This window comes from Triticum urartu, chromosome 1 (genome assembly GCF_003073215.2).
Source record: "Triticum urartu cultivar G1812 chromosome 1, Tu2.1, whole genome shotgun sequence".
Classification (NCBI taxonomy): domain Eukaryota; kingdom Viridiplantae; phylum Streptophyta; class Magnoliopsida; order Poales; family Poaceae; genus Triticum; species Triticum urartu.
Window position 1 is genome coordinate 502,896,640 of NC_053022.1, and position 10,405 is coordinate 502,907,044.

Here is a 10,405-nt window from a genome sequence, read left to right on the forward strand (position 1 = left end):
GTAGGTGGCAAGCCCGGCTCGAACCGGGACCATGTACGCTGGGAGGAGAAATCCCTTGGACTGAAGCATCACCGATTTGCTGTGCGGGATGGAACATCTCTCCCAATCTCCCGGTTTGGAGCTAGGGGTGCGAGAGGAGGAGCTGCATCGACCGGCCATGATGGAATGGATCTCTGTCGGGTGCGCTCCGATGAAGGCTCGCCAAGGGGGGATGGTGTGATTTGGATCTGAATCCTCGTCTTTTTAAATAGGTGGCTCATTCACACAGCTAGGGGGGTAAATATGAAAACACCCTGGCTCTTCACATTCGCTCGACACGTGGAAAGTGAACATTATTGGGCGTGGAAGCCGAGGAGTACAAACATTCACAAGAAACCAGACATTATTTCGATAGGTACACAGAATTTGGAGAGGAACCCGCCTTGCAATGCTGAAGACAATACTGCGCGCCAGACTCGTCATCATTGAAGCCTGGTTCGGGGGCTACTGAGGGAGTCCTGGATTACGGGGTCTCCGGACAGCCGGACTATCTCCATTGGCCGGACTGTTAGACTATGAAGATACAAGATTGAAGACTTCGTCTCGTGGTAGATCTACTCTTGTACTACCTGTCGTGGAATTGTCACGGCAGATGTCCTCATGAAAGGACTTAGTCGTGGAGCCATCGCTACGGGTTAGCTTGAAGGGGTTAAACCGGACAAGGGGACACGAGAGTTTTATACTAGTTCGGCCCCTTCGATGAAGGTAAAAGCCTACGTCTAGTTGTGATTGGTATTGCTGGGGTTTCGAAGGCCAGGGAGCGAATCCGCTTTGTCTGGCTTCGAGTTGTTGTTCTCTATCCCTGAATCGCTGCCGGGTCACCCCTTTATATACTCAGGAGGACCCCGGCCGGTCTACAGAGTCCCGAGGCTGGCTCATACAAGTGTCCGCCTCGGTCTCTTCTTTCTTATCTTACAATGCAAGTTTATACAATCATGGCGGTTTACTATCATGGGCCCTAAATCGCCTGCGGGCTCTGGGCCTCTAAGCTTCATCCGTAAAGCGCCATCTTCTGGGTTTCCTTAGGCTTCAGTATAACTGAAGGTGAACCGGCCCCTCCTCGGCGGTTTACCCTCAGTGGTTATATCCTCAACATTAGGCCCCAGATTGATTTGAACCTGTTCATGTTAGTCTTCAATCCTTGAATTTCTGGCAATTCTCGTAAACCGCCATATTGTCTTCTCCCTGTGAACTTTGGTGAATCACCATGACGTCCTCTTCTGTTACTGTAGTAAATCATTGTGACGTCATCTCTGTATAAAAAGTTTTATAAAGATTCCCTTCTCTTTAATTAATTCCCGAAGATCGAGGCGATAGCTCCATCCTCTTTTACCGCTTCCGACTCCTCGATTTTTGCGCCTGCTGTTTTACCCCACTTCCTTATAAATAAGACCGGGGCGCCTTCCATTTCCCCCCTTTCCAAACCGCATCGTCTTCCTCCTTGCGACCCGAAGACCTCAAGTATCGCCACCGCCGCCGTCGTTGATCTTCCAGTCCGCAGCAACCAGGCCGCTGCATCACCCTGTTCATACCAGATCTCTGAAGATACTCTGCCGCTGCGTGTCCCTGGTACATACTCCTTCCTGTTATTTGTTGAATCTGTATTAGGGTTTCAAAGCTTCTTCGGTGTTCGTCAGTGTTCATCGGTCCTTCCTATGCTTTTTTCCTTTAGCATCATACTGAATCTAGATAAACCTGGTAATTTCCCCTTGCGGCCGGATCTGTAGCTTTAATCTACCGTACTACAACATCTTATTATTCCTGTGTAAATCCTTATCCGAATCTTCTCTGTTCTGTTTAGCACTATTGTACAGCTCAGAAAAATTTGTCTCTTGAACAACGGTAGATCCAAAATTATATCACCATCTTCTAAAACTTGTTTCCACAACACTTAACACATTTTTAGTTCGGGGTTCTGCCTCCAAAGGGCGGTTTATCCTTTAGTGTTGATAATCCGTCGTATGTCATTAGCCCTCTCTTAAACCGCCATCTAGACTTTGAACAGCCATGCCCGGTTTACTTCATACGTATACCTTGAATTGCCGGTTTAATATTTGACAAACACATACGAACCGCCAATCGTAAACCGTCCATTTTCCTTTTACAGACTTTGTAAGATGACGAAGCAATTTGCTGCTTGCAACTAGGTTCCGTCTCGGATCACAGAAACGCAAATCAATGAATATGTCACCACCGGCGCTTTAGCTTCAAAAAATATCCTCCATTGGCGAGTTCCTGGCCCTGAGTGCCCCCCTGAACCTTAAGATGGAGAAGTGATTGTATTCTTGCAACATTTAGCTCGAGGTTTCAGTCCTCCCAGATCAAAGTTTTTCCGGGACGTTCTTGCCAGGCTCCAACTTCATCCTCAAGATATTGGACCAAATTCTGTGTCCAATATACGCAATTTCCAAGTATTCTGCGAAGTTTATCTGCAAGAAGAACCAACTGTCGACCTCTTTCTAGATCTCTTTCACTTAAACCGCCGGACGGAATTTTCTGATGGACCCAATACTGAACTTGGCGGTGTGTCGATCCAAAAGAGGAAAGAAGTTGACTTTCCTCACGCCAAACTTCATAGCCATCCAAAAGACTGGAACCAAACCTGGTTCTACTGTCAGAATACTGCCCCTGCTGAAGAGAATCCCTTACCGGGCTACCGTCCGCACCGACTCAGCAATAATCACCCTTTACCTCAGCGATTGCCTGCCTAAGACCGACAAGCCTATGCACCTCAACTCGCCAAACTTCGGGCTCTCCTTGCCAACGGTTTAACTGGGGTTGATCTCGTCCGGTGCTGAATTTCATGGTGCATTCTTCCTTTAAGCCGCCGGCCCGGATTGATGTTTGAATATACCGGCAACACCAATGATCCACAGCGGTTTAATGAAATAGAACTGACTGACGATGAAGTCAGTGAAAGTGTAAAGAAAATACTTGATGAACCGCTAACCGTATGTACTCAAATTGGTCTGCGTCCTTTTTACGCCTCCAACAAACGACCAGTGGTAAAGACTTTAACCTTGTACTTTTCCTGATCCTTCTTTGCTTTGACACTGCTATAATAATCCTTTTGTGCAATCTCATAGGCCAGTAGCTCCTTTTGGAAAAGGAAATCTCAAGATAAAGTAGCTAAGGCTCCTCGTGGTAAGACCAAGGTCATCAAGAGAGCTGCCAAAAAGAAAACTGCTGAGTCTTCGGGACCGCCAGAAGATGTCAGTGACTCGGCTGAAGAGGTAAAATTTGACTCCCTTGACTTCTATTTATATATTTTACTAATAATGATTACTCCCAGGATGATACGGGGGCCAGCCATGCAGATCATGTTGAGGTAATTTGTCTTTCTGACTCAGAACCTGTGCCGGTTCAACGATTTTGCCGTGCAGTTCGGAAAGTGAAATGCTCTCACCCTGTTGCTCATTTGGATCAAAAAACTTTCTTTGAAGACACATCAAACCGAAGGGCGTCGCACAACCCGGCACAGTGGTTAACAGGTCACTTCTTCCGGTTTACCTCATACCCCAAACCAGAAACGTCGTCCAGAGGTTGCTTGTTCTCCTGAAAAACGTTATCTTTTGAAAGGTTTCTTCCGATGCCCTCTCAATTCATCTGATTCAAATTATCAGGCATCTTCTAATTCGTCTGGCGGTTCATCAACCACTCAACTGCCTCCACTGAAAACCGTCCCTGGGTAAGTGTGTAATCTTCCCTTCTCTTTCATAGCTCAGTTGATCATGCTAATCCTTGTTTTAATATTAGTGCTCAAGCTCGTTTGAGTAAGAAGGCCAAGACCAGTGCCCCTACCGGTTAATTTGAACCCGAGAAAGCTCCTGAGAATCTTGATAATCTCATGGATGATTTTGTCCCGCCATAGCCAGCTATCAATGCTAATCCGCCGGAAGCTGATCCGGCCATACATGATGATACTTCAAGTCCACATGCTATGCCTGCAAGTCCGGTTGCTGATCCACTGAAGGCAAGTGCTAATCCGCCAAGCCCAGCCAAAGACGATGATGTTATTGTTACAGGCACTGCTTATACCGCTCCGGGCAATCCAGTTATCTTGGCAAAACATACCGCCAAGGATGAGTTTATTTCAATGGGCAAGAGGAAGACAGAAACTGATATGTCAAAATATGCTAATCTTTCTGCCCAGGATCTTCATTCCGGATTCTTGAACCGGCTTTATACAAGCCGAGACAATGAGGCTGACTTGGTAAATCTGATGAAGGAACGTTATGAGGTAAACATTTTCCTCCTTATCTTTGTATTTTAACTGCCTTGTATCCTGTAGCCCCCAAGGGTCGGTTTAGCTTGTAAAAACAAACCGGGACTTTGATTTTCCAAACTGCACATTATTGACTTTTAAGTAATTTGAACAAATACACATTAGCCCCCAAGTGCCAGGATTGAAACTTGTATGAATCCTTGGGACTTTGAATAAGCAATAAGAAGAAGTAATCCGCATTAGCCCCCAAGTGCCAGGATTGAAACTTGTATGAATCCTTGGGACTTTGAATAAGCAGTAAGAAAAAAGCAATCCGCATTAGCCCCCAAGTGCCAAGTGTAGAACCAGTTGTATGCTTGGGACTTTTGATAAAACATTGATATGCTCCTCTGATGTTTGCAGGCTGACATAAACCATCAACGGATGCAGATTGCCGATCTTCAAGAGAGTATCAAATCTCATCAAGAAGGATCGTCTAAAGCCAAAGATGAACTTCGAGCCGCTTTAACTTCCATAGAACGACTGAAGGAAGAATTCAAGACGGAACGTGCCAATTGGGACACTGAGAAGGGCACATTGCTGAAACGGGCTGAAGATGCCGAATCTGCTCTTAAACCGGTGGTAGAAGAACTTTCTGGGTTGAAGCATCAAGTGAATGCCATGACCTCCGCAGTATTTGGTAAGTACTCCTGGCAAGGTATCTGAAATATCCATCTTGTAAGGTGCCGGTTGAAATATGAAATTCTTAAACCGTTGCAGGTAGCCGCATTACTCATCTGGGCTCAGATGTACGGATGAAGCTGAAAGCAACATATACTCTTCTTGAACAACTATACACCGGTGCTCAACGGGTTATCTGCGCAGCATCCTATGATAATCCGGCCCCAACACTGATCAAGGACACTCTGGCAAGGCTATCCATGGTACCAGCACAACTAGAAGAGGTGAAGTGATCTTCTGCCAGGGCCGACGCTTTGTTGGCACTTACCCGAGCCAAAGCGTGGATAGCTGACTTGGATCCGGTTGACCTTGCCAAAGGCTTTCCAAGCACACAAGAAAGCGGAGCAGATTTTGATGCTGCAGCCCTTAAAAGAGTGACAAGGGAAATGCGTCCTCTGGCGAGTCAGCTGTCAGAAGATGCTAACTTGACGGTTCACCGGTCTTATTATGATGCCAACAACAAACGGATTAACCCTGTCATTCCGGAGGCGCAAAATCTTATTCCAGGAATCCGTAAGCACACTTATGCCCCTGACATTGATCCGTCAGAACTTATCAGTGAAGAAGCTATCTTTCAGGCCTTAACCCGGATTGACTGGACCACTACAAACTTCCAGCCGCTAGGTGGGAAGGAGGAGGCGAGCCGACGCCAGATGACCCATCAACTTCGCATCAACATGGTAATGAGACTTGATCCGGCAATCAGAGTGATGCTCCATAAACCTTGTTCTGCTGAAAACACCATATTTTGGGCCTTCAAGCGCCTTGTAATAAGCTAGTGAAAATACTTTGATCCGTTGCCCTCGTGCACCGGGATACACTTTGCGTTGATTTGTCATGAGAATTTCAGTACTGGCTTATGTATTTTTACAATATTATGCAATCCCTGTGCCTGCATAAGGAAAATCTGTCCAGGCGGTTTACCACCGGACGGGTCAAAATATCCAACACAACTTGGTAAGAAACTACGGTTGCAGCAATAATAAATCATACCTGTGATATAAAACATTGCTGTTGGTTTACCAATTGTGATTTGAAGAAGGGTGAAAACCCAACTTCCACCATGCCATGTTGGTACACATACATGATATAGATCCGGGTTGTGATGAACACCGGCCGATTGCTGGAGACAAAGTGTCAAAGCCAGCCGGTTTTGAAGGATGCCGGATTACCTTTAATTGTATACTTTAACAGAAGATCCATAATCCATGCCGGGTTAAAAAACTCCGGTTTAACGTAGACCTTACGAAAAACAAAAACTTGGCAAAAAAGCAAACAAAAAACCGTAGTCGAGGCTTTTCAAGGGCTGCCAGGCCCAAATCGAGGCTTTTCATGGGCTGCCCGGCCACTGAGTTAAACCATTTTGACAAAACCTTTTAAGATGGCCCTCCAACTAACCAATCATTGTTTTAACTTTGACAAGTTCAGGGTCTCAATGAGAGTAACTGTCAAACGTTCGACGGGTCGTGCCAGGATTACCTGGATAGGAGTGGCTTACTTGATGAAGGCAGGTTAACCCGGGGCTTTAGGTGAATACACCAGGCTTCCAAGCTGTGGGTCGATACCCAGGTACAAGGGTCCTTTCAAACTCTTTGGTATTTGACACAAAGAGCCCCCAAGTAACTTTGTGAGCTGTGCTCAATGGGTGCCTATGTTTGAGTCGTGCTTTGCGCAATCAATCCCCCTTTGGCCCCTTGTGTGTGAAGCCCCCAGCTAGATGGTGGCATAGTAGCCGGGCTAACAGGTAGTACTTCGTGTTATTAGCTGAAGCCCCCAAGTTAACAGATATTTGAAGGAAAAACGGCGGAGACCCTGCTTGATAGCAAGGATGCCGGTTTATTATATTGATCATAATATATACATTGTTGAAATATGTACATATGAAAAGCCTGTGGCTTCAAGTGTAATAAGGCCGTAGGAGAGCTATGTTCCATGGCCGCCAGGTCTCCTCCTCAGAGCTACGTGAGTCTTCTCGAACGTCAATGAGGTAGTATGATCCATTGTGCAGATTTTTGCTGACCACAAAAGGCCCTTCCCAAGGTGGGGATAACTTGTGCATATCAGTCTGGTGTTGAATGAGCCGAAGTACCAAATCACCTTCTTGAAAGGTTCTTGTCTTAACCCGGTGGCTGTGATAACGCCACTGGTCTTGTTGATAAACCGCCGACCGAGCCAAAGCCATGTCTCGCTTCTCATCTAACAGGTCCAGCGCCTCTTGGCGTGATTGCTCGTTGTCCGCTTCAACATAATTTGCGACCCGGGGTGAGTCGTGACGAATATCACTTGGGAGGACAGACTCAGCCCCATAGACCAGGAAAAAGGGTGTATATCCCGTAGATCGGTTTGGGGTGGTATTTATGCTCCATAACACAGATGGTAATTCTCCCACCCAACAACCCGGCGTCCGCTTCAAAGGGACCATGAGCCAAGGCTTGATACCCTTCAGGATTTCTTGATTCGCCCTCTCAGCTTGACCATTAGACTGGGGGTGAGCCACGGACGCTACATCAAGCCGGATGTGCTCTCGTTGGCAGAACTCCTCCATCTCACCTTTAGAAAGGTTCGTACCATTATCTGTGATGATGCTATGTGGAAAACCGAAATGGAAAAATAATCTTTTTGAGAAATTGAACCGACGTGGCTGCATCACATTTACTGACGGGCTCCGCTTCAACCCATTTGGTGAACTTGTCAACCGCCACCAACAAGTGGGTCTTCTTGTCCTTAGAACGCTTAAAGGGTCCAACCATATCAAGCCCCCAAGTAGCAAACGGCCAAGTGATGGGGATCATGCGTAACTCCTGAGAAGGAACATGAGCTCGACGTGAAAATTTCTGACAAGCGTCACACTACTTTACCAAGTTTTCTGCATCAGAATGAGCTGTCAACCAGTAGAACCCGTGTCGGAAAGCCTTAGCAACCAAGGACTTTGAGCCGGCATGGTGACCGCAATCCCCTTCATGGATTTCCCGTAGAATCTCTTGTCCTTCTTTAGGAGAAACACAACGTTGGAATACACCTGAAACGCTAGAACAGTGCAACTCACCATTGTGAACAACCATAGACTTGGACCGCCGGACTATCTGCCTGGCGAAAAGTTCGTCTTCTGGTAATTCACCCCGGTTCGGATACGCCAAATATGGAACCGTCCAATCCGGAGTGGGATGTAAAACGGCTACCAACTGGGCCTCCGGATCAGGAATAGCTAAATCCTCCTCTGTAGGCAACTTTACATATGGGTTATGCAAGATATCTAGAAAGGTATTAGGTGGTACCGGCTTACGCTGAGATCCCAGTCGGCTTAGAGCATCTGCTGCTTCATTCTTGCGCCGGTCGATGTGCTCCACCTGATAACCCTTAAAGTGACCTGCTACAATATCCACCTCGCGCCTATAAGCCGCCATGAGCGGGTCCTTAGAATCCCAAGTACCAGAAACTTGCTGAGCCACCAGATCAGAATCTCCAAAGCATTGGACCCGGCTTAAGTTCATTTCATTAGCTACACGAAGACCGTTGAGCAAGGCCTCATACTCCGCTGCATTGTTAGTACAAGGAAACATTAAGCGGAGAACATAACAAATCTTATCTCCAAACCATATCAAGCCCCCAAGCCTTCCAGTTGCCTGGATCCATCAAAGTGAATGGTCCAGTATGTATTATCCGGTTTGTCCTCTGGTGCCTGTAACTCGGTCCAATCATTGATGAAGTCTACAAGCGCCTAATTTTTGATGGCTGTTCGGGGCGTATACTTCAAACCGTGGGGACCAAGCTCGATTGCCCACTTCGCAACCTGGCCAGTTGCCTCTCTATTCTGGATTATATCGCCCAAGGGAGCAGAGCTGACCACTGTGATAGGATGGCCCTGAAAATATTGCTTGAGTTTCCTACTTGCCATAAAAACTCCATACACTAGCTTCTGCCAATGCGGATATCTTTGCTTTGATTCGATCAGTACCTCACTGATATAATAAACTGGTCGTTGAACCGGATATTCTTTTCCGGCCTCCTTACGGTCAACTACAATCGCCACACTGACCCCTCGGGCATTGGCAGCCACGTACAACAATAGAGGTTCATTATCAACTGGAGCAGCGAGGACTGGCAGTTCAGCTAGCTGCCGCTTCAATTCCTCGAATGCTGCATTGGCGGCATCACTCCAGACGAATTTATCTGTTTTCTTCAACATGTGATACAGGGGAATCGCCTTCTCTCCCAAACGGCTGATAAATCGGCTGAGGGCTGCAATCCGGCCCGCCAGATGCTGAACATCATTGATACACACCAGTTTAGCCAAGGATGTGATTGCTTTGATCTTTTCCGGATTTGCCTCAAGACCTCTGTTAGACAGAAGAAAACCCAAGAGTTTGCCTACTGGAACACCAAAAACACATTTGTCCGGGTTGAGCATCATTTTATAAACCCAAAGATTGTCGAACGTTTCCTTGAGATCATTTATCAGGGTTTCCTGCTTCCTAGACTTCACCACAGTATCATCCACATAAGCATGAACATTACGCCTGATCTGCTTGTGAAGACAATTTTGCACGCAAGGCTGGTAGGTTGCTTGGGCACTCTTGAGCCCAAAGGGCATAGAAACATAGCAAAAGGCTCCAAGGGGGTGATGAAGGCCGTCTTCTCCTGGTCCTTAACTGCCATTTTAATCTGATGATAACCTGAATAAGCATCCAGGAAACATAGGCACTCACAACCCGCAGTTGCATCAATGATCTGAATAATACGCGGGAGAGCAAAAGGATCTGCCGGGCAAGCTTTATTCAAATCAGTGTAGTCCACACACATACGCCAAGTGCCATTTTTCTTAAGAACAAGCACCGGATTAGCCAACCATTCGGGATGAAACACTTCGACAATAAACCCAGCTGCCAGTAGCCGGGCTACCTCTTCGCCGATGGCCTTACGTCTTTCTTCGTTAAAACGGTGAAGGTACTGCTTGACCGGTTTAAACTTAGGATCAATATTTAGAGTGTGCTCAGCGAGTTCCCTCGGTACACCTGGCATATCAGAAGGTTTCCATGCAAAGATGTCCTGGTTCTCACGGATGAACTCGATGAGCGCGCTTTCCTATTTTGGATCCAGATTTGCACTGATACTAAACTGCTTGGATGAATTGCCAGGGACGAAGTCAACGAGTTTAGTCTCATTAGCCGGTTTGAACGTCAGGGCCAGGTCATGCTCAGTCGTAGGTTTCTTCAGAGGGGTCATGTCCGCCGGATCAACATTGTCTTTATAGAATTTCAGCTCCTCTGTTGCACAAACCGATTCAGCATAGGCCGCTTCACCTTCCTCGCAATCCAAGGCAATCTTTCGACTCCCATGTACTGTGATCGTCCCCTTATAACCCGGCATTATGAGCTGTAGATAAACATAACAGGGTCTCGCCATGAACTTTGCGTAAGCCGG